The sequence below is a fragment of the Chlorocebus sabaeus genome, chromosome 1 (genome assembly GCF_047675955.1).
Source record: "Chlorocebus sabaeus isolate Y175 chromosome 1, mChlSab1.0.hap1, whole genome shotgun sequence".
In the NCBI taxonomy this organism is placed as follows: Eukaryota; Metazoa; Chordata; class Mammalia; order Primates; family Cercopithecidae; genus Chlorocebus; species Chlorocebus sabaeus.
In genome coordinates, this window is record NC_132904.1 from 84,357,253 (window position 1) to 84,383,178 (window position 25,926).

At 37.2% G+C, this 25,926-nt stretch overlaps 1 long non-coding RNA gene across 1 annotated transcript in view; it reads left to right on the top strand.

Annotated features, from left to right (window-relative positions):
• The first annotated feature begins 1,209 nt into the window (after window positions 1-1,209).
• LOC119626595 (uncharacterized) overlaps window positions 1,210-25,926 on the top strand; it is a 96,629-nt gene continuing 71,912 nt past the window's right edge. Inside the window, exon 1 of the long non-coding RNA XR_012092660.1 lies at window positions 1,210-1,654. This is a non-coding gene — a long non-coding RNA (uncharacterized lncRNA). The remainder of the gene's footprint in view (window positions 1,655-25,926) is intronic.

Here is a 25,926-nt window from a genome sequence, read left to right on the forward strand (position 1 = left end):
AAAGAGAGCAGAATAACATGGGCAATCTCAGATATATTGCAGACTTACAGAAGCTCACTCTGCAGATGCAGAAACTGAGAAATAGATGAGTCAAAGATCTGATCAATCATCTTGTAGTGTGTTAATGGGCAACCTAGAACCAAGCATTACCCATCCGCCATAAGAATGACTTTATATATATGCTTTGGCCACATAATTATGTCATTTAAAATGTCTCTTTACCATATAAAGATTTCCAAACTTTAGCCAATTACCCAGAAAATTGTTTTATTGCCAAATCCCAGTTTTAAAAGTAATATATAAAGCTAGTATAGTTTGGTCGGTTTTTTTTTCATTTATTTTAGGATTGGAGAGATGTCTTCATTTGTGAGATTATAGAACACAGAAAAAATGGCTAAGGGAATATCTCTCTTTCAAGATACCTGAGCATTAAATGACTCAGATGCCTGGTTCTAAGGAGCAGTTTATGATTCTAATCCATGCGCTGAAGGTGACTTAGTTTTTGGCCAGAGTCCCAGTATTGTTAAGGTGTTAGTTTGTTACCATGAGAGTATTTCACTTATTATTGTGCAACAGACTTCCTTTCCAATGGATTGAAAATAGAACTGCACAGAAAAATTCATTTATTCAGCTATTCAGAGATGTGCATATTCATTCATTCAGTACAGAATTATTGAGTGTTTTGAAGAAGAGATTAAAGATGACAAAGGTAAATAGCATTTATCACCTCAAGGAGCTATAATGAAGACAAGACATGTGAAACAAATCATTTTGTAATGTAGAATGCGCTGTTTGTAGTTGAAAAAGATACCAAAAGTTCACTTCCCAACCAAGAATAATTTTATATATCCTGATTTATTATTTGTAATACACTCTTCACGACTTTGAATTATATATTATATATTTATTATTTTGACCTACACTCGAATGTAAAATAAATGAGAGTAAGAACTTTGTCTGGTTCATCTGTATTTCTGGCATGGGAACAATACTTGACATATAGAAGATACTTGATAGGTTTATTGCTTGAATGAATGAATGAGCAATGAATCTTTCCTAGAAATTCTTGAGAAGGTTTCAAAGGGAAAGAAATGATTGAATTGCATCTTAAAGCCTCAATTTAAGTTCCATAGTAATGTGAGTAGGGGAAGAAGAACATTTTGGGCAGCAACATATTTCAGAGAATAACCTATGCAAATGCATGGCAGGGAGAGATGGAGTTCAATTTGATGAAAAAACACTAAATAATAGTTCAGGTTAGCAGAAAATTGGAGTGTGTGGATGAGTGTAACAGGTGATGAGACTTGAAAGGTTTCTTGGGTCTGATTCATGAATTTCACATTTTAATCTCTCAAAAACAGGACTGTCCATGAAAGGCATTGATATGGTTTGGCTGTGCTCCCACCCAAATCTCATCTGGAATTCCCACGTGTTGTGGAAGGGACCCAGTGGGTGGTAATTGAATCGCTGTGGCAGGTCTTTCCCATGCTGTTCTGGTGATAGTGAATAAGTCTCATGAGATCTGATGATTATAAAAAGAAGAGTTTCCCTGCACAAGGGCTCCTGTCTTTGCCTGCTGCCATCCACATAAGATGCAACTTGTTCTTCTTTGCCTTCTGCCATGATTGTGAGGATTCCTCCGCCACGTGGAACTGTAAGTCCAATTCAACTTCTTTCTTTTGTAAATTGCCCAGTCTCTGATATGTCTTTATCAGCAGTGCAAAAACAGACTAATACAGGTGTTATGAAAGGGAGTGACAGGATTCTGTTTGTTGTGGAATCACTTCTGCAGCACTAAAAAAGTTGACTGGAAAAGTATTTGAGTTAGGTCACAGAGACCAGTTAAGACGCTATTGCAAACATGCAGGAAAGAGATTATAAAAGTTTAAGTCATGGCCCCTTTGAAAGTGAGGAAGAAAAAAGAAAAATTAATGTTTCTGCATTCACTGAAGCTTACTTTACATGGGCTATCTCGTTTGCAGCACTTTATTCACTGAAGGCATTAAATACTACCAGGCACACCTGCTTCTTAACTTGAGCATCACTCAAGAATAGAACTCAAGCCAAGTAAAACACAATTTTCTCAGTATGGAACTTCAGCTAAAAACAAGTGAGCACAGCAGTTTCTAATTGCTAAACTGGTGACTTTTTACCAAGGTGGGGAGAGCAATTGGAAATAACAACAACAAAACAGGATGTATTCTGTAGCAAACATCACTCCAAAGACAATCTGGCCAAGGGGAGGTCTGCAAAATCCAAACCTCCTCTGAATAGGAAGTTCCGAAAGAAAGCTTCCAAGTGCTTAGGAATGGAACAAGAATCCGTAGTATGAATGACCTTACATTTCCAAAGTTTCAGAAATTCTCTGACTCAGGAATAAGATGGTAATTGCTCGCTTTTACCAAAGTCCTAAGATATATAACTGACTATATGACTCCACTGCTAGAGATACTATAAACTCTCCAGAATCACAATTCAATCATGATGTTGAGATGTAACAGTCTGGGAAGGGGAGGCTGTAAGGATTATCACAATGATAAATTCCCTAGAACAGTTCAGTCATGATATTGGGACATAACAGTTTGCGGAGGGGAGGCTATAAGAGTTATCACAGATCATTATGAAAAAAAATTGAAGTACTGACGCTTGAGAATACTTATTTTTTTCTTACTATGGCTGATTCAAGAATATTTATAAAATAAGATCACACTTACCCAATGTCATTACACCACGCTTTTTTTTTTTTTTTTTTTTTTTTTTTTTCCTGAGACAGAGTCTTGCTCTGTCTCCTAGGCTGAAGTGCAGTGGCACAATCTCACCTCACTGCAACCTCTGCCTCCCAGGTTCAAGGGACTCTCCTGTCTCAGCCTTCCGAGTAGCTGGGACTACAGGCATGCATCACTACACCTATTTTTTTTAAAAAAAAATAATAATTTTTGTATTTTTAGTAGAAATGGGGTTTCACCATGTTAGCCAGGCTGGTCTTGAACTCCTGACCTCAAGTGATCTGCCCACGTCGGCCTCTGAAAGTGCTGGGATTACTGGTGTCAGCCGCCATGCCTGGCCTTCACACCATGCTTTCTTGACTGTAAAGGAAGGGGCTGAAATGCCAAGTCATTAGGGATTTGCATTATCTTGGGTGTGCCCATGGGAGGAAGATGCAAATATGAAGATTGCGGTTTTTTTTTAAACAAACGAAAACAAAACAAAACAAAACAAAAAGAAAACTGTTGATAATCCTGACTGCAAGAAGCCACTCACTCTTAATGATATTTAAAATCTTTGGAATCTGGCCCTATCCTCCTCTACTTCCTCCATGATCTCTGCCTAGGACATACTTGATATTTGCCATTCTTAGAACATGTTGCATCTCTTTACCTAATTTCTTTTGCCTGGAGTGTTCTCCCTCTTCTTCCACTCTTCAGTCTCTTTGAAGTACTTTCCAACTCTCCAACTGGGAGTCACACCTCTCTAATTGCAGTACCTAATTTGCTTTATAAATTGATGTGTTAAGGGGCTGTCTCCCTTAAATAACTGCCAACCCTTAAGTAAGGGCAGATATTCTGTCTTAGTCAGTCTGCAACATATTTGACTCATAGCAGTGCTCAATCAATGTTTATGGAATGTTTAGTCAATATTGAGGCAGTAACATCAGGAAGAGTTAGATTTGTAGTAATTTTCCGTATCACAAGCCTAATGAAAATTTTAAAACATCTATTTTGACATGTGTGTGTGTTTTTTTTTTTTTTCTATGGGAAAGAGAATTACTTTACATCTTGGTAATGTTAATTTAGTAAATATTCCTTGAACGTTTCTGAGGCTCAATTTTGTGGCAACGACATGATCAAAGGTTAGAAAACACTGTCCTTCCCCTTATGTTGCTCACAAGATAATGAGACACGTGTTTAACCTCAGCCTTACCTTTGAATGTGTGTATGTGAACATAAATGCACATCACAATGAAGGGCAGAATAATTATAAGACATTAGGTTGCACTAAAATGAGGCCATAGGGTCAATACTATCCTCATAGAGCAGAACTGAGGGAAGTGGACATTAATTCTGATATGATTTATGCTTACAAAGTAGAATCTGGGGGCTCTCTGATTTAAGTACCTAGTGGCTTAAATTCACTTCCTCATAGACTTGAGTCATACTCTATTACAGAGTTGAAAAGATCCCCAAGTTCTCTGATAAATAAAAAATAGAAGTCCTCAATCCTGTATAGTCTTCTCTTTCCTTCCCAATTAAACTGAAACACTTGACAGCCCAGCTTTCAGGAGACTGCTTGCATGGCTGAGCTTTTTCATCCTGGATCTGATGCTCAATATTTGGGATTTAGTCAGCAGTAGGAGATGGGCTCTTAAGAAAGTGAGTGAATGTTATCTAATGATTGCCCTAGATAAGTGAAATGCATGACAGAAAGGAGGAGAAATAAATGGCACTGATAAGAACATTATTTAGAGTCCCGAAGCCTTGGTCTGAGATGCTTGTCTTAAATACAGCCAGTTTCCAGATGCCCTTACAGGGTAGCAGGAGGGACATCTGGGTCTAGTGATGCCACAGTAAGAGATATGACTTCCAAATACTGGTTTGGGAAACTGGGTGCATCAATCAGAATGCTTCAAATATTCAAGCATGAAGCATATTCAAGGATTCCGAGGGTTGTTCTTTGACCCTGGTCAACCTACCATGGATTCAACAGGGGAGACTGACTATGGAACAATGGGAAAAGCATTGGCTTTGGAGTCTGCAGATGTGGGTTAGTTTCTAACTACACCACTATGTACCTTTGGATAAGTCATTTAATTTCCCTGAAGCTCAATTTTCCTATCAATAAAATGGATACAATAGTAATTCACCATATTGTTGTTGAAATACTACTTACTTTAAGCTCAATAAATGGTGATTGTTATTGTTAATATCATAGTAATAGAGGTTAAGGTCAAGTTTAGAACCAGATACACCTAGGACCAAATCTTGACATGTGTCTTTTTTTTCTGTGGGAAAGAGAATTACTTTACATCTTGGTAATGTTAATTTAGTAAATATTCCTTGAACGTTTCTGAGGCTCAATTTTGTGGCAACGTCATGATCAAAGGTTAGAAAACACTGTCCTTCCCCTTATGTTGCTCACAAGATAATGAGACACATGTTTAACCCCAGCCTTACCTTTGAATGTGTGTATGTGAACATAAATGCACATCACAATGAAGGGCAGAATAATCGTAAGACATTAGGTTGCACTAAAATGAAGCCCTAGGGTCAATACTATCCTCATAGAGTAGAGCCTATTTCTCTATTACCTCAAGTGACAGAAGTATGATAATGAGATGAATGGAAACTGCATACATAGATTTAAATTATAGTCAATGTTCTAGTTTTTGTGTTAGGTAGGCGATATACCTGTGTTGATTACAGTCTGTTGTTTCAAACTAACAAATAAATAACAGTTATTCATGGACCAATGATAGAAATGTATTATGAACCAATAATTATTAATTCATTTTTCTTACTTAAGATCCAAACGCAAACCTAACACAATGAAAAAAAAAAAAAAAACAATGCAGCAATTCTCTCAGTGTATTGTCTTTTTTCTCTATTCTCAAGAAGCAGTTTTAAAATATTTTTTGAATAGTACTATTAAGTGTGGAGATCCATGTGTTGGAACGATGACCTAGACCAACCAACTCATTTTTTTTTCAAGAAGTTAAGAATTGTAAAGCCAGCCTTAGAACTGGGCTTTGTTCTAAAACCTCTACTAGTGAGTATGAATGAGAGAGAGAGAAAGAAAAGATCAGATAAGGAAAAGGAAAAGAGACAGACTACTGGGTTGAGAAATGTGTAGCCAGACTGTATGGAAGGCAGACAGACACACTAGGTAAGAAATAGATTCAGGGAAGTTGGAAAGGATATAACCAAATGGCTTATTAACTCACATTTCCTTCCTGTCTGAAATAATAGGAAATTTAATCTGATGCAGATGGAAGACTTAATGGGGATCAATAGTTCTCACAGAATTCTCTTTAGTGGTATAGTAGGGAAAGGTGCCACTTATTCTACTAACCAGCAGAACTTGTATGGGTATACCAGAAGATTATGATCCAGTTTACAAAAATGCTACAATAATTAATCTGCATAACTGTTCAGTGAATAATCTCAAAATCTCACTACCCTACTTAAACTGCTTCTGTCACCCTCCATAGATTATAAAGTTTAAGTTTCTTGTAAAACATTCTATGACTTGGCCTTTTCTTTCTGCCCAGATTTATCAACCACACCTCCCTAGTGGGCCTTTACATTAGTGTCTTAGTCCATTTTCTAATGCTATAACAGAATACCACAGACTAGGTAATTTATAAAGAAAAGAAATGTATTCCTCACAGTTCTGGGGGAAGGAAAGTCCAAGAACATGGCACTGGCGTCTGGTGAGGGTCATCTCATGGTGGAAGATGGAAGATGGAATATGGAAGCAGGCACATGAGACAGAGAGATAAATGGAATTATTTCATCATTTTGTTAGGAATCTACTCCCACGATAATGAACCCCCACCCACTGATATGGGTTGGATCTGTGCCCCTGCCCAAATCTCATGTTTAGTTGTAATCCCGGTGTTGGAGGTGGGGGCCTGCTGGGTGGTAATTGGATCATGGTTTCTCAGGGTTTAACACTATCCCCCTAGTGCTGTTCTTGTGATAGAGTTCTCATGAGATCCACACATTTAAAAGTGTGGATATCCCCCATCCCTCCCTTCCTCCTGCTCTGGCCATGTGAAGTGATTCTCTCACTCTTTGCCTTCCACCATGATATTATGTTTCCTGAGGCCTCCCCAGAAGCTGAGCAGATGGCCAGAATCATGCTTTCTGTGCAACCTGTGGAACTGTGAGGCAATTAAACCTCTTTTCTTTATAAATTACCCAGTCTCAGGTATTTCTTTGTAGCCATGTGAGGACGGACTAACATGACTACAATAATAGCACTAATACATTCATGAGGGTGGAGCCCATATGATCTCATTACCTCTTAAAGGCCTTACTTTGTAATATTGTACACATAATACTTAATACTGGCAATACTGGCAAGTTTCCAACACATGAACTTTGGAGGACACATTCAAACCATTCCATTAGCAGCCAGTCTTCCTGATTTGGTTGTCATTTCTTGACTGTATCTTGCATTCCCCATCTTATACACATTGGTCTGCCTGGAAAGCTGTTTTCCCCTTTCTAGATAATCCCTGTAAATTCTTCTACACTCAACTCATGGATTTCATCTCCAGGAAGCCTTTCTAAATCACCCAGCTGGATAGGTTCTCCCTGTATGTGTCTCTATCATAGTATTTGTAGTAACCATTCATTTCATTTGGTTCTCGAGGCAAGATATATATAAGCATATAGTCATCCATATATTCCCACTGTCTGAGACCAATGTATGTTGTTTTCAATAAGTATTTGTTGAATGGATTAAATATCTCAGGTAATGCTATACCCAAAAGTAATTTTCAGCAAGTAAGGGATGTTCAGTTTAATTGGGACACAGCAGATTCAGTATTTAATTCAGCTAGGAGGTGAGTTCAGAGAGGGCCTAGGTGTCTATGTGTCAGGAAGGCTGTGGAAGGGATTCAGGCATTACATTTTTAATGGGGAGACTGTATTGTGCCTCATTCTCTCTAGCTGTCCTTCTGATTCAGAGCTCCTGGGACCTTTCAACAGTGGGTTCTGTTGTTCAGCTCTGAGCCACCTGGAATGCTCCTAGACCCTGGAACAAGCCTAGCATAAGGCATGCTCCTAGACCCCGAAGCATAGGCATATCTATCACAGCTCATTCTCTGAAGTCACTGACACAGCTTGCCAAAATTCCATTCCATGTGGATCCTTTCAGGTGCTGCAAAGGGGCTTGTCATTAGATAACTGATATGTTTTCAATACACAGCAGTTTTAAGTATCCTTTTTGAGTTTCTTCTGGGGAACATTTGCAACAGTGCCTTTAAAATGCCAGTGAATCATTTCTAACTACAGCCTAAAATTATATGATGAAGCCATCTGTATCACACTGGGAAAATATCATGTGGCATAATTAATTCATTGGATGTGATGATTACTTAGAATTATAGAAATACAGTATCGGAAGGGCTCTCATGAGGTTTTGTAAAAAATTCTCAGACTCCTCTATAGACCTGTATTTAAACTTACCAGAAACATAATTACTCCATTCTTTGGATAATCTAGTAAAAAGTTAAATATTTGCCACTAATGAGCTTGCAAATTTGGTTAAGTAACTTAATCTGTCCAGGCCTCGGTGTCTCATATTTAAAAGTCAGGGCAGAAATGTATCATCTTTACTCAAACTCTACCACTGTGATATTGAAGGCCTATATAGAGCTTCTTCAGGTTCCTGGGGAATAAAGGGCTTCCTAGAGTAGATAGCATTCCCATCCCACATTATTGTTTATGTAAAACAATATGTTATCTTTTTATGTTTCTGCCTCTAATTTTACTAGAAAAAAAGAAAAAAGAGATCTGATAAACAAAGAGTCGTGGTCACTAGGATAGACAGTGTCCAAGTTTTCTGTATTAATAGGCAATGAATTTACCAACTTCATTGAGAAGTGATCCAGTGTAGACAGTACAGAGTTTTGAGTCAGAAGATATGATTAAGATGATGGCTCAGACCATCAACATCTGTGAGACTCTAGGTAAGTCACTGAGTTATTTAGCATCTGGTCTGCAGACCTAATGACAGCTTTCTCACAGTGCTCTTAACTTGGGCTCCCTGGAAATCAGAACCTGAAATAAAGGCTTTTATGGAACTACTTTATATGGGAGTGTGATTCCAGTAGCAGCCATGAGCAATGGGGAGCAAAACATAAAAGGAGAAAGAACCAGTACAAAAATGTGTTATTGACTTGTTGCTTGATCCCGAAAGATCATCTGAGAAGTGTATAATATGTCAGGGTGACAAAGGAGAAAACCTTTGTCTATTGGTTTCCATTCCCCATTGGTAAACTATTCACCCTGTGGCTGTAGCTGTTTTATATTTCTAATTTGTGCATGTGTGGGTATCAAGTGACTCTCACAAGTGACCTACTTCCCAATTTCAAACAAGAAACTATGGGGTGAGGAAAGAGATGAGCAGTATTAGCCTGACATGTCTATTTGTAACTGCATGAAGCTGCTTGGAACCTATGCCAAACTGGTTAAGCAACTGTGGACGGAATAAGAAGTGCATCTGAGAAGACTTCTAACAGTGCATAAGAGATTTTTGTTATATGTCACTGCTTGCATCACTCTAATCCATGTGTGCTCTCATTTAAGTTCCATCTATTATAGAGGTCCCTTTTAGGTTATGAATGGATTAGGTTAATAACCTCTATTCTCAATGGCTGCAACAGTTCACATGGCTCTAACTAGTATTGACCATTTCCCTCTTAATCATCATCCTAGAAATTGCTCACCTTTGATTAGCACTTTAGTTGGTCTGAGTAATTGTCTGGTGGGGTGATCCAGTATTATATCCCCAAGTGATCTGAGTCCTTAATTGCTTTGCCTTTTTCAGGATTTGTTTGCAACAATTTCCCATTGATCACTAGGCACAGAAGATAAATAAGCACCTCAGTAAACCCCTTGGACTCCATTGTCATTCCTGCTCCATTTTATTTTGTGACAGCAGCTCTAGCTCATCGTGGTAATTAGCTTTGGTTATCCTAACATGAGCAATTTTATTTGCCTGCTAGTTCTTGGATATTAAGAGACCAAAGTGACCACATTGTAGTCATAGCTTCAAGTTCAGAGAAGTCATTACTGTCTCTCTAGTAGAAACATTTAGTTACTGGGAACCATGCCTCTAATCTAGCAGACCTAAGATTTGGAAAATAGCAAATTTTGGCAAGTGGACCACTTAAAATGATGGTGACCAAAGCCAATGCCAGTTTCACTCCTTGATTCCCGGAACCATCTATCCTAGCTGTTAGAGACATAGCACCATGGTTATAGGTTTACTGAATACACTGTATCCTAAAGTACAATCTCCAATCCTGAGATGACACTTTAACTGGGAATTAACAGACTGTCTGCTTATGGGTTTAGTCTACATGATAAAATGAGCAGATGTTATGGTCAGACACCAATTGTTTCATATCCTTTGCTTACTACGATTATATATAAAACCCTCAGATAGTCATTCTGGCAGAGGTACTGTGGGCAAGAAAAGATAATACATAGCCAGAGGTTTCCATGCTGGTAAGATTAAATCACTTACCAGGTCTCAATTCAGGTAAAGTTAAATTAAAGTTGAAAAAGTCTGATGTACTTAATCTTCCACTTTACTGGCTGGTCTCCTCAAGAAACTGTTCCATATGTGAAGGAGAAATAATATCCTTTACAGACAAGTAAATGCTGAGATATTTTGTCACCACCAGACCTGCCTTACAAGAGCTCCCGAAGGAAGCACTAAACATGGAAAGGAACAACTGGTACCAGTCACTGCAAAAACATGCCAAATGGTAAAGACTGTCAATGCTATGAAGAACTGCATCAATTAATATACAAAATAACCAGCTAACATCATAATGACAGGATCAAATTCAAGCATAACAATATTAAACTTAAATGTAAATGGGCCAAATGCCCCAATTAAAAGGCACAGACTGGCAAATTGGATAAAGAGTCAAGACCCATCGATGTGCTATATTCAGGAGACTCACTCATGCGCAAAGATGCACATAGGCTCAAAATAAAGAAATGGAGGAAGATCTACCAAGAAAATGGAAAGCAAAAAAAAGCAGGGGTTGCAATCCTAGTCTCTGACAAAACAAGCTTTAAACCAACAAAGATCAAAAGAGACAAAGACCACTACATAATGGTAAAGGAATCAATTCACTAAGAAGAACTAACTATTCTAGATATATATGCACCTAATACAGGAGCACCCAGATTCATAAAGCAAGTCCTTAGAGACCTAAAAAGAGACCTAGACTCCCACACAATAATAATGGGAGACTTTAACAGCCCACTGTCAATATTAGACAGATCAATGAGACAGAAGGTTAACAACTGCTTGAAGTTGTTGGACTTGAACCCAGCTCTGGACCAAGCAGACCTAATAGACATCTACAGAACTCTCCACCCCAAATCAACAGAATATACATTCTTCTCAGCACCACATCACACTTATTCTAAAATTAACCACATAATTGGAAGTAAAACACTCCTCAGCAAATGTAAAAGAAGAGAAATCACAACAGACTGTCTCTCAAACCACAGTGAAATCAACTTAGAACTCAGTATTAAGAAACTCTCTCAAAACCACACAACTACATGGAAAGTGAACAATCTGCTCCTGAATGACTACTGGGTAAATAACAAAATGAAGGAAGAAATAAAGATGTTCTTTGAAATCAATGAGAACAAAGACACAACACACCAGAATCTCTGGGAGACATTTAAAGTAGTGTGTAGAGGGAAATTTATAGCACTAAATGCCCACAAGAGAAAGTAGGAAAGATCTGAAATTGACACCCTAACATCAAAATTGAAAGAACTAGAGAAGCAAGAGCAAACACATTCAAAAGCTAGCAGAAGGCAAGAAATAACTAAGATCAGAGCAGAACTGCAGGAGATAGAGACACAAAAAAACCCTTCAAAAAAATCAATGAATTCAGGAGCTGGTTTTTTGAAAATATCAACAAAATAGACCACTAGCAAGATTAATAAAGAAGAAAAGAGAGAAGAATCAAATAGACACAATAAAAAATGGTTAAGGGGATCACCACCAATCCCACAGAAATACAAACTACTATCAGAGAATACTACAAACACTTCTATGCAAATAAACTAGAAATCTAGAAGAAAAAGATAAATTCCTGGACAAATACACCCTCCCAAGACTAAACCAGGAAGAAGTTGAGTCTCTGAATAGACTAATAACAGGTTCTGAAATTGAAGCAATAATTAGTAGCCTACCAACCAAAAAAAGTCCAGGACCAGATGGATTCAGAGCCAAATTCTACAAGAGGTGTAAAGAGGAGCTTGTACCATTCCTTCTGAAACAATTCCAATCAACAGAAAAAGGAGGAGTCCTCCTTAACTCATTTTATGATACTAGCATCAGCCTGATACCAAAGCTTGGTATAGACACAACAGAAAAAAGAATTTTAGACCAATATCCCTGATGAACATCGATGCAAAAATCCTCAATAAAATACTGGCAAACTGAATCCAGCAGCACATAAAAAAGCTTATCTACCACAACCGAGTTGGCTTCATCCCTGGGATGCAAGGCTGGTTCAACATATGCAAATCAATAAACAATCCATCAGATAATCAGAACCAAAGACAAAAACCACATGATTATCTCAACAGGTGCAGAAAAGGCCTCTGACAAAATTCAAAAGCTTTCATGCTAAAAACTCTCAATAAACTAGGTATTGATGGTACATATCTCAAAATAATAAAAGCTATTTATGACAAACCCACAGCCAATATCATACTGAATGGCCAAAAGCTGGAAGCATTCTCTTTGAAAACCGGCACAAGACAAGGATGCCCTCTCTCACCACTCCTATTCAACATAGTGTTGGAAGTTCTGGTCAGGGCAATCAGGCAAGAGAAAGAAATAAAGGGTATTCAATTAGGAAAAGAGGAAGCCAAATTGTCCCTGTTTACAGATGACATGATTGTATATTTAGAAAACCCCATCATCTCAGCCCAAAATCTCCATCAGCTGATAACCAACTTCAGCAAAGTCTCAGGATACAAAATCAATGTGCAAAAATCACAAGTATTCCTATACACCAATAGTAGACAAACAGCCAAATCATGAGTGAATTCCCATTCACAATTCCCAGAAAGGGAATAAAATACCTAGGAATGCAACTTACAAGGGATGTGAAGGACTTCTTCAAGGAGAACTACAAACCACTTCAAGGAGAACTACAAACCACTGCTCAATGAAATAAAAGAGGACACAAACAAATGGAAGAACATTCTATGCTCATGGATAAGAAGAATCAATATTGTGAAAATGGCCATACTGCCCAAGATAATTTACAGATTCAGTGCTATCCCCATCAGGCTACCACTGACTTTATTCATAGAATTGGAAAAAACTACTTTAAAGTTCATATGGAACCAAAAAAGAGCCCACGTTGCCAAGACAATCATGAGCCAAAAGAACAAAGCTCAAGGCATCACGCTACCTGACTTCAAACTACAAGGCTACAGTAACCAAAACAGCATGGTACCAGTACCAAAACAGATATATAGACCAATGGAACAGAACAGAGGCCTCAGAAATAACACCACACAACTACAACCATCTCATCTTTGACAAACCTGACAAAAACAAGAAATGGGGAAAGGATTCCCTGTTTAATAAATGGTGTTGGGAAAACTGGCTAGCCATCTGTAGAAAGCTGAAACTGGATCCCTTCCTTACACTGTATACAACAATTAAAATGGATTAAAGACTTAAATGTAAGACCTAGCACCATAACACCCCTAGAAGAAAACCTAGGCAATACCATTCAGGACATCGGCATAGGCAAAAACTTCATGACTAAAACATAAAAAGCAATGGCAACAAAAGCCAAAATTGACAAATGGGATCTAATTAAACTAAAGAGCTTCTACACAGCAAATGAATCAAGCAAACTATCACAAGGACAGAAAACCAAACACCTCACTCATAGGTGGTAGTTAAACAATGGGAACACATGGACACAGGGTGGGGAATATCACACACGGGGGCCTGTTGGGGTGGGGGGCTGGGGGATAGCATTGGGAGAAATACCTAATGTGAATGACTAGTTGATGGGTGCAGCAAACCAACATGGCACGTGTATGCCTATGTAACAAACCTGCACGTTGTGCACATGTACCCTAAGACATATATATACACACACATATATATACACATACATATACACATATATATGTATATATACACACACATATATATGTGAAGAAACTGTTCCATAATAAGATTTAACATTGGCCTCTGCTCTGGTATGTTTCTCATTTCCTAGTGACAGAAGCTAAATGAGTCTCCTTCCTGCTGATAGAGATTCAAAATGAGCACATTTGCCAGATAAATAGGTGTGCGTCAAGTGCCAGAGGCTGAGTTGCTCTGTGTCAGTACACAGACCACATCTCATTAGCAGTTGAGACTGGCCTGCTACTTGCTTAAGTTTATAGTAGCCCTCCATCATCACTGTATGACCCCTGAGTTTCAGGGCTCATATATGGCAACTAAATAGAAACGGCCACCTCTTCAAGTCTTTGATGATGTTGGTAATCTCTGTTATTTCTTCTTGAATAAAGTGTTCTTTCTAACTTTCTATCTTAGTTGGTGACAGGTGAACAGTTTCAGAGATTTTCACGTGACCCTTCTTACAATAATAATTTTTGTTCCACAGGTAAGTAGATCAAAGAGAGAATTATGTCAGCCCTTCTACGAACTACAATTGAGGGACCAGGTAAATATCTAAAGGAGAGCAACTTGGGCTCTTTGGATCCACTGTGAGTTAGAACTGTGCAAGAATTCTAGCTGATACAAACCACCTATGTAACAAAACTTCCTGAATTTATCCAATTTCTGATCTTTGACTTATTCCTCTTTCTAAATTCCTGCATCTCACAGCTTACCAAACTGAGAAACTGACTGTTTTCTGGATCAGATAGTCGGAAATTAAATCTTACAATGATTCTATCTAAATGTTTTTATATCTCTTGCCTTCATCTTAAAAATATTTTGGAGAGTTATTGATAATGAACACTTTCTGTTCTTATTTGCCTACCCACCAGGAGTAATATATTTTACTCACATTTTTCACACTAACAATGGGTATATATGAGCCCCCCTTGTATTAAGTCTTTATTTTAATGCTATATTTTTTTCTTTTCAATATCTATTTTAAAGAGAACATTAGGAAGGGGAAACATAATGATCTAGGGTTTGTTTGACAAATATAATAGCTCCTGCTGGAGATGATATACACACAAATGTTCTTTCCAGCTGAAAAATCAGAATCACCTGCAGGGAGGAAAGATTTCTTTTCCTTACCCACTGCTAGATTCATGACTGAAGCACGTACAACAAAAGACACATTACTAAGAGAAAAGCATGCAAATTTATTTTATGTAAGTTTTATGTGATGGGAGACTTCAGAAATGAACAAACAGGTGCATTCGTATATTTTTCTGCTTAGGTTTGATAAAGAATGGATAGCTGTGGGGAAGTGTGATTGGAAAAAAGGAGTATTATGTAATGACAATAAATTGGGAGGAAGGGGTCAGCTAAGTAATGCCTGTTAGTGGAGATTCTTCTTGGCATCTCTGGGTCTTTGGATTACTTTCCCCAGGTATAGGAATAGTAACTCTCAACAGAGGAACCTACGACCTGCTTCAGAAGAATGCCAGACAATTCTTCCTAGGTTTTGTGACTTGCTTCAGGGAAGAAGGGCAAGGGGAAAGTGAGAGTGAGCATCGTGTTTCTGCTGTTTTCTCAATGCCAGGGTTTTATACTTTGGGGTGGCATGATCTGAACCCCATCACACCTCAAGCCAGCTAAAGTTGTTGAGTATTGGTCTTGGGAAATTAAGTGAGTCTCTGGCCTCGAGCAAATGATTTTATTCTAATTGTTTCTTTACCTTTCTCTATGGGACTACAATAATAATTGGCATTTACATAGTAAATTATAATTGACAATAAACTTTCATACGTATGGTCACTTTTCATGTTTTCCAAAAAACTGCTATGAAGATTGTCTGCACTTTAGTTTAGTTATAAGAGCTCATATTCAAAATTGGTATCTCTCTCCTCACAAAGCAATCAAGAGCCATCCAGACATAAACCTACATCTTTTTCCTCCATCTTTTTCCTCCATCTCCAATTATTTTTATGTTTTCCTATACTATCTTCCTTGAACTCTTACAGTGAATGTATTAATACAACAGTATAAATAAAAAGTGAATAAAAATAGCATTGAGAGTCAAGATAGTCACTTCAGTACGTAGAGGTGTTGTGAGACGCAATTAAGAAATGTGTGGGCTTTAAAGACATTACAGGGGTATAAGAAAATGTTATTAAAAAGGTTAACTGAAGGTGGCTGTGAGAGTGGAGGTAGACTGATCTAAGTTAAATAATATTTCTAGGTTGTGATTGTAAATACCTTGTACCTTGAAATACTTGAGACAACACAGGGATGTCAGATTATACATGCTCTAGAACTGATAAATATTTATTAAGTAGATGTATAAATGATTTAATTTTTCCATAATGTCAGAAGTTTCCAACTTGAGATTATATCTAGTTGGCATTAAGAAATACAAATCTCTCATGCAAATTCCACAAACATTTATTGAATATTATTTGTGTATCTGCTATTATGCTAGATTATGGTAGGTCCAATTGCTATCTTCTTGGATCCACAGTTCAATGATATAGACAGACATTGATTAAATCATCACCAGGAAGTATAAATCTCCAACTGCAGGAATACTGTGAAAGAGATATATATGGTCATATAAGTGTTTGAAATGAAAATTTGACTTCATCAGTGAGTCAAAGTATTACAAAGAAAAGGACAAAAGATTTGATTTGTAGAGGAGAGAATAGGACTTACCCAAATGAAGAAGGAAGAGTAGCTAAGGCCAAAAGGGAGCCCTTTGAAGATGACCTATTGCAAAATTTAGCATTGTACACAGGAGGGCTGAAAGAAAATATGGCTCAAGTAGAGTGTATAAAGGTATCAAGTTTGAGAGAACTCTAGATATAGTAGTGGTCACATTGTGCCAGGCCTTGCAGGCAGTGTAGATGAGTTTTACTTTTATATTAGGGCAATGATCAGTCACTGAAGATTTTTAAGAGGGATAGGGAGTGACTTGAGCAGTTTTTTGTTTCAATAAGGTTTAATTGCCTGCAGTTTTGTGTGAGCCAGGTAAGAGCAAATTTGGATAGATCAGTCGGTAGGTTATTCTAGCAAACCAGTAATAGATGATACTAATGAGACTGGTGGTGAGAATGAAGAGGAGGGAAGCAGAATTGTGAGGCATTAAAGGAATTAGGTCAATAGGACTGTAACTTGCATAACAAGGCTATGTCATTTACCCAAGGAGGGAGCTGTACAAGAAGACCATGGTTTGAAAGGAAGATTGTTAACTTAGCTTTGAAAATATTATGTGGAATGAATATTTGATCCTCAAGATGAGAGGAAAGACCTGTGCTGAAGATATAAGTTTGGAAGTTATAAACACATGGTGATTGAAGTCTTGGGTATTAATTAGATCGCTTATGGGGGCAGTACAGGGTGAGAGAAGAGGGTCTTGGAATGAGCCTTAGGAAACTCAAATATTTAATAATTAAGGGCAAGAAGTATCCTGTAAAGAAGACCAACAAAAACAGACTGAAAATAAAAAAGGACTGGAAAAATATGTCTAACAGTGAAGCCCCAAAATGCTCAAGAAAAATAGGCAGAACTGAAAGGAGAAACAAATAATTCAACACAAATTATTGCCAAGGTTAATATGCTACTCTGAATAATTGATAACTAGATATAAAATCAACAAGAGTGTAGAAGACTTGAAAAACACTAAGTTAGACTTAAAAAATAAAAAATTTGAGAAATCTCTAAATATTTTAAATTAAGTATTACATGTATAAATAATCTGTATGTCAATGAGAAAAGCCACAGGGGAAATTGGAAAATATTTTGAAGCAAAGAAAAGCAAATAAGAAAACCCCACTTATCAAAGATTATAGGATTTGCTGAAACAATGGTTAGAGGAAAATTGATAGCTTTAAATGACAGCTATATTAGAAAAAGAAAAAATGTCTTAAAACAATAATGTGAATTTACACTTTAAGGAATTAGAAAAATAGTTAATGATAGCACAACAGGGTGATAATAGACAATATTACAAAAAATCTAAGAGGCTGGGCACGGTAGCTCACACCTGTAATCCTAGCACTTTGGGAGGCAGAGGCGGGTAGATTGTCTGAGCTCAGGAGTTCCAAACCACCCTGTGCAACACAGTGAAACCCTGTCTCTACTAAAATACAAAAGAAATTAGTGGGGTGTGGTGGCACGTGCCTATAGTCCCAGCTACTCAGGAGGCTGAGGCAGGAGAATTGCTTGAACCCGGGAGGCAGAGGTTGCAGTGAGCCAAGATCATGCCACTGCACTCCAGCCTAGGCAACAGAATGAGACTCTGACTCTAAAAGAAGAAAAGAAAATAAAATCTAAGCAATCCACACACAAAAAAGTTCTAGAATTAATAAGTTTAGCAAGGTTGCAGAGTAACAGGTAATTAACAGAGCAACAAATAATTCAAAAATGAAATCAAGGCAATGACTCCACTTAAAATAACATCAAAATAAATAAAATACTGTGAATAATTTTTTTAAAAAAACTGCAAAATGTATATGCTTCATATACTGCTGAGAGAAATTTAAAAATGTCTAAATCAGAAAGGTAAATAAAGAATATTCAATAGAATCAGCTGAAACATGAATAAGTAAAAGACTTTAACAAGGCAGATGGATACAATATGAAAGTAGAAAACTCAATTTTTTCTCACATTCCAGAAATAAGTAATTCAGAAATACAAAAGAAAATACTTGACTATAGCAGAATCAAATAGAAAGTAACAAAAATAAGCTTTCTTGTATCAAATTTAAACAAAACCAAAAATAAGATTTAACTAGATGGAAGAAAAATCTTTTTTAAACTATGAAAACACCAATTTTTAAAAATTAATTTGCAATTTTGGTGCAAGTTAATCAACATTTAAAGAATTTTGAGTGAGATTGTCAAAGCAATTCTAAATCTCCTCTGGAAAAATGAATAAATGAAAACAACTAAAATATTTCAAAAAAGTGAGGAGAGGAGCTATTGCTTTACCAGATATAAATGTTTCCTATAACATCTCAATAATTGAAATAAAAATGGTAAGCAATAGTCAACAGGTAGATCAATGGGGCAGAAATGTAGTTCCAAAGCAGATTATGAATATACATTTATTTATGTATTATTTTATGTATTATTATGTATTATTTTTTAATGTATAGACAATTATTATTTGAGATAATTTAAGCAGGGTTATAATGGTTGTCCACTTGGCAAGCAATTTTAGATATGCATTCTGTAGAACAAAGTCCATTTCAGATGAAACAACGTGTTGAATGTCAAAAAAATCCTCAAACCAAAACAAGCCAAATGAAAAACATAAACCCATACAAATAGAAGGAATATGAGTGAATATTTATCTGATATGGAGGGGAAAGAACTTTATGACAAATAGTGAAAGATATCTTCCAGGAAGAAGTGAAATTAAGCTCATTAGTTAACAATAAAAGATATTCTTCAAAAATCTTAAACAAAAATAAAACGGAGGAGACTGATAAAATGTTCGCTGGAAATACGACAAGTGAAAGCTTGATACAAGCACATAAACTCAATTGGGAGAAAAAAAGACCACCCAGAATCTGTCACCCTGCCAAAAAGAGTATGTATGAACAAATAACAGCATAAGAATATTAAACAAACAAAAATCAAGATGAATATAGTTGACAAATGTAGTTGTACTTAGGAATACATCTAACTAGGACCGTCAGAAATCTCTACAAGGAGAACTACAACATTCTGTTGAAAAAAAAAAAATCAAATGATACAAAGAAATGGAAAAACTTCCCATGCTTATGAATCTGAAACAGCAATATCATTAAAATGACCATGCTACCCAAAGCAATCTACAGATTCAAAGCTATTTCTATTAAACTGTAAATGTCATTTTTGATAGAATTAAAATATTGTATTCTAAAATCCACAGGGAAACAAAAAGAAGTCCAATAATCAAACCAAATCTAAGCAAAAAGAAGAAAGCCAGAGGCATCACACTATCTAACTGAAACTATACTACAAGGCTATGGTAACCAAAAGAGCACACTACTGGTACAAAAGCAGACACACAGCCCAATTGAACAGGATAGAAAACTCAGAAATACAACCACACACCTACATACTCAACAAAGTTGACAAGCAATGCAGAAAGGATTCCTTATTTAATAAATGGTGCTAGGATCTTCAACACAGTTCAGGTGCTGATCCTTAATAAAGTTGACAAGCAATGTGGAAAGGATTCCTTATTTAATAAATGGTGCTGGGATACTTGGCTAACCATATGCTAGCCATATATAGAAGAATGAAATTGGACCCCTACCTTTCACCATATACACAAATTAACTGAAGACGGCTTAGGGAATTAAACGTGAGATATAAAACTATAAAAATCCTAGCAGAAAACCTAGGAAACACAATTCTGGACATTGACCTTGGTAAAGACATTATAACTAAGTCCCCAAAATTAACTGCAACGAAACAAAAATTTACAAATCAGACCTAATTAAGCTGACGAGCTTCTGCACAGCAAAAGAAACTATCAACAGAGTAAATATATAAGCCACAGAATGGGAGAAAATATTCTCTTTTTAAAAAAATTATACTTTAAGGTCTGGGATACATGTGCAGAACATGCAGGTTTGTTACATAGGTATACACGTGCCATGGTGGTTTGCTGCACCCATCAACCCATCATCTACATTAGGTATTTCTCCTATTGCTCTCCCTCTTCTAGTCCCCCATCCTCTGACAGGCCCTGGTGTGTGATGTTCCCCTCCCTGTGTCCATGTGTTCTCATTGTTCAACTCCCACTTATGAGTGAGAACATGCAGTGTTTGGTTTTCAGTTCCTGTGTAAGTTTGCTGAGAATGATGGTTTCCAGCTTCATCCATGTCTCTACAAAGGACATGAACTCATCCTTTTTTATGGCTGCATAGTATTCCATGGTGCATATGTGCCACATTTTCTTTATCCAGTCTATCATTGATGGGCATTTGAGTTGGTTCCAAGTCTTTGTTATTGTGAATAATGCCATAACAAACATACATGTGCATGTGTCTTTATAGTAGAATGATTTATAATCCTTTGGGTATATACCCAATAATGGGATCGGTGGGACAAATGGTATTTCTGGTTCAAGATTCTTGAGGAATCACCACAGTGTCTTCCACAATAGCTGAACTAATTTACACTCCTACCAATAGTGTAAAAGTATTTCTATTTCTCCATTTCCTTACCAGCATCTGTTGTTTCCTGACTGTTTAATGATCACCATTCTAACTGGCGTGAGATGGTATCTCACTGGGGTTTTGATTTGCAATTCTCTAATGACCAGTGATGATGAGCTTTTCTCCATATGTTTCTTGGCCGCATAAATGTCTTCTTTTGAGAAGTGTCTGCTCATATCCTTCGCCCGCCTTTTAGTTGTTTGTTTTCTTCTTGCAAATTTGTTTAAGTTATTTGTAGATTCTGGTTTTTAGCCCTTTGTCAGATGGATAGATTGCAAAAATTTTCTCCCATTCTGTAGGTTGCCTCTTCACTCTGATGAGAGTTTCTTTTGCTGTGCAGAAGATCTTTAGCTTAATTAGATCCCATTTGTCAATTTTGGCATTCATTGCCATTGCTTTTTATGTTTTAGTCATGAAGTTTTTGCCCATGCCTATGTACTGAATGGTATTGTCTAGGTTTTCTTCTAGGGGTTTTATGATTTTAGGTCTGACATTTAAGTATTTAATCCACCCTGAGTTTTTGGTTTTTGTTTGTTTGTTTGTTTGTTTGTTTGTTTGTTTGTTTTTGAATAAGGTGTAAGGAAGGGGTCCAGTTTCAGTTTCCTGCCCATGGCTAGCCACTTTTCCCAACACCATTTATTAAACAGGGAATCCTTTCCACATTGCTTGTTTTTGTTAGATTTGTTGAAGATCAGATGGTTGTAGATGTGTGGCATTATTTATGAGACCTCTGTTCTGTTCCATTGGTCTATATATCTGTTTTGGTACCAGTACCATGCAGTTTTGGTTACTGTAGTCTTGTAGTATAGTTTGAAGTCAGGGAACATGGTGCCTCCAGCTTTGTTCTTTTTGCTTAGGATTGTCTTGGCTATATGGGCTCTTCTTTGGTTTCATATGAAATTTAAAATAGTTTTTTCTAATTCTGTGAAGAAAGTCAATGGCAGCTTGATGGGAATAGCATTGAATCTATAAATTACTTTGGGCACTATAGCCATTTTTACCATATTGATTCTTTCTATCCATGAGCATGGAATGTTTTTCCATTTTTTTGTGTCCTCTCTTATTTCCTTGAGCAGTGGTTTGCAGTTCTCCTTGAAAAGTTCCTTCACATCCCTTGTAAGTTGTATTTCAAGGTATTTTATTCTCTTTGTAGCAATTGTGAATGGGAATTCACTCATGATTTGGCTCTCTGTTAGTCTATTATTGGTGTATAGGGATGCTTGTGATTTTTGCACATTGACTGTATTCCAAGACTCTGCTGAAGTTGCTTATCAGCTTAAGGAGATTTTAGGCTGAGACGATGGGGTTTTCTAAATATACAATCATGGCATCTGCAACAAGAGACAATTTGACTTCCTCTCTTCCTATTTGAATAACCTTTATTTTTCTCTCTCTTGCCTGATTGCCCTGACCAGAACTTCCAGTACTATGTTGAATAGGAGTGGTGAGACAGGGCATCCTTGTCTTGTGCCAGTTTTCAAAGGGAATGATGCTAGCTTTTGACCATTCAGTATGATGTTGGCTGTGGGTTTTTCATAAATAGCTTTTATTATTTTGAGATATGTTGCATCAATACCTATTTTATTGAGATTTTTTTTGACATGAAGGGTTTTAAATTTTATCGAAGGCCTTTTCTGAATCTATTGAGATAATCATGTGTTTTTTGTCTTTGGTTCTGTTTATTTGATGAATTATGTTTATTGATTTGCATATGTTGAACCAACCTTGCATCCCAGGGTGGAAGCCAACTTGATTGTGATGGATAAGCTTTTTCATGTGCTGCTGGATTCAGTTTGCCAGTATTTTATTGAAGATTTTTGCATTGATTTTCATCAGGGATATTGACCTGAAATTTTCTTCTTTTGTTGTGTTTCTGCCTGGTTTTGGTATCAGGATGATGCTGACCTCATAAAATGAGTTACAGAGGAGTCCCTGTTTTTCTGTTTGGAGTAGTTTCAGAAGGAATGGTGGCAGCTCCTCTTTGTACCTCTGGTAGAATTCAGCTGTGAATCCATCTGGTCCTGGGCAATTTTTGGTTGGAAGGCTATTAATTACTGCCTACATTTCAGAACTTGTTATTGGTCTATTCAGAGATTTGATTTCTTCCTGGTTTAGTCTTGGGAGGATGTATGTGTCCAGGAATTTATACATTTCTTCTAGATTTTCCAGTTTATTTGCATAGGGGTATTTATAGTATTCTCTGATTGTAGTTTGTATTTCTGTGGGATCAGTGATGATATTGCCTTTACCATTTTTTATTGTGTCTACTTGATTCTTCTCTCTTTTCTTTATTAGTCAGGCTAGTGGTCTATTTTGTTAATCTTTTCTAAAAAACACCTCCTGGATTCATTGATATTTTGAAGGGTCTTATGTGTCTCTATCTCCTTGTTTTCTCTGATCTCAGTTTTTTCTTGTCTTCTGCTAGCTTTTGAGTTTGTTTGCTCTTCCTTCTCTGTTTCTTTTAATTGTGATGTTAGGGTGTAGATTTTAGATCTTTCCCACTTTATCCTGTGGGCATTTAGTGCTATAAATTTCCCTCTAAAGACTTCTTTAGCTGTGTCCCAGAGATTCTGGTACATTGTATCTTTGTTTTCATTGGTTTCAAATAACTTATTTATTTCTGCCTTAATTTCATTATTTACCCAGTAGTCATTCAGAAGTAGGTGATTCAGTTTCCATGTAGTTGTGCAGTTTTGAGAGAGTTTCTTAATCCTGAGTTCTAAGTTGATTGCACTGTGGTCTGAGAGGCAGTATGTTGTGATTTCTTAATTTTAGAATAAGTGTGATGTGGTGCTGAGAAGAATGTATATTCTGTTGATTTGGGGTGGAGAGTTCTGTAGATGTCTATTAGGTCTGCTTGGTCCAGAGCTGGGTTCAAGTCCAACAACTTCAAGCAGTTGTTAACCTTCTGTCTCATTGATCTGTCTAATATTGACAGTGGGCTGTTAAAGTCTCCCATTATTATTGTGTGGGAGTCTAGGTCTCTTTTTAGGTCTCTAAGGACTTGCTTTATGAATCTAGGTGCTCCTGTATTGGGTGTTAGTTCTTAGTGAATTGATTCCTTTACCGTTACGTAGTGGCCTTGTCTCTTTTGATCTTTGTTGGTTTAAAGCTTGTTTTATCAGAGACTAGGATTGCAACCCCTGCTTTTTTTTTTTTTTTTTTTCCTTTCCATTTTTCTTGGTAAATATTTCTCCATCCCTTTATTTTGAGCCTATGTGTATCTTTGCAAGTGAGATGGGTCTCCTGAATACAGTACACTGATGGGTCTTGACTCTATCCGATTTACCAGTCCATGTCTTTTAATGAGGGCATTTGGCCCATTTACATTTAAGGTTAGTATTGTAATGTGTGAATTTGATCCTGTCATTATGATGCTAGCTGGTTATTTTGCCCATTAGTCGATTCAGTTTTTTCATACTATCAATGGTCTTTACAATTTGGTATGTTTTTGCAGTGGCTGGTACCAATTTTTTCTTTCCATATAAGGTGCTTCCTTCAGGAGCTCTTGTAAGGCAGGCCTGGTGGTGACAAAATCTCAGCATTTTCTTGTCTGTAAAGGATTTTATTTCTCCTTCGCTTATGAAGCTTAGTTTGGCTGGATATTAAATTCTGGTTTGAAAATTCTTTTCTTTAAGAATATTGAATATTGGCCCCCACTCTCTTCTGGCTTATAGGGTTTCTGCAGAGAGATCCACTGTTAGTCTGATGGGCTTCCCTTTGTGGGAAACCTGTCCTTTCTCTCTGGTTGCCCTGAACATGTTTTCCTTCATTTCAGCCTTGGTGAATCTGACGATTATGTGTCTTGGGGTTGCTCTTCTGAAGGATTATCTTCACGGTGTTCTCTGTGTTTCCTGAATCTGAACGTTGGCCTGTCTTGCTAGGTTGAGGAAGTTCTCCTGGATTACATTATGAAGAGTGTCTTCCAACTTGGTTCCATTCTCCCCAACACTTTCATGTACACCAATCAAATGTAGATTTGGTCTTTTCACATAGTGCCGTATTTCTTGGAGGCTTTGTTCATTCCTTTTCATTTTTTTTCCTCTGATTTTGTCTTCATGCTTGATTTCATTAAGTTGATCTTCAATCTCTGATATCCTTTCTTCTGCTTGATTGATTCAGCTATTGACACTTGTGAATGCTTCACGAAGTTCTTGTGCTCTGCTTTTCAGCTCCATTAGGTCATTTGTGTTCTTCTCTAAACTGGTTATTCTAGTTAGCAGTTCCTCTAACCTTTTTTCAAGGCTCTTAGCTTCCTTGCATTGGGTTAAAACATGCTCCTTTAGCTTGGAGGAGTTTGTTATTACCCACCTTCTGAAGCCTACTTCTGTCAATTCATCAAACTTATTCTCTGTCCAGTTTTGTTCCCTTGCAGGAGAGGAGTTGTGATCCTTCGGAGGAAAAGATGCATTCTGGTTTTTGGAATTTTCAGCCTCTTGGGGCTGGTTTTTCCTCATCTTCATGGATTTATCTACCTTTGGTCTTTGATGTTGGTGACTTCAGATGGGGTTTTTGTGTGGATGTCCTTTTTGTTGATGTTGACGCTATTCTTTTCTGTTTGTTAGTTTTCTTTCTAACAGTCAGTCGCTGCAGGTCTGCTGGAGTGAACCCCACCAAGCTCGAGCGTTACAGGTCAACTTCAGACTGCTGTCTGGCAGCAAGGAATTTCAAGCCAGTGGATCTTAGCTGGCTGGGTTCCATGTGAATGGGATCCACTGAGCTAGACCACTTGGCTCCCGGGCTTCAGACTGCTTTCCATGGAAGTGAATGGTTCTGTATTGCTGGCATTCCAGGTGCCACTGGG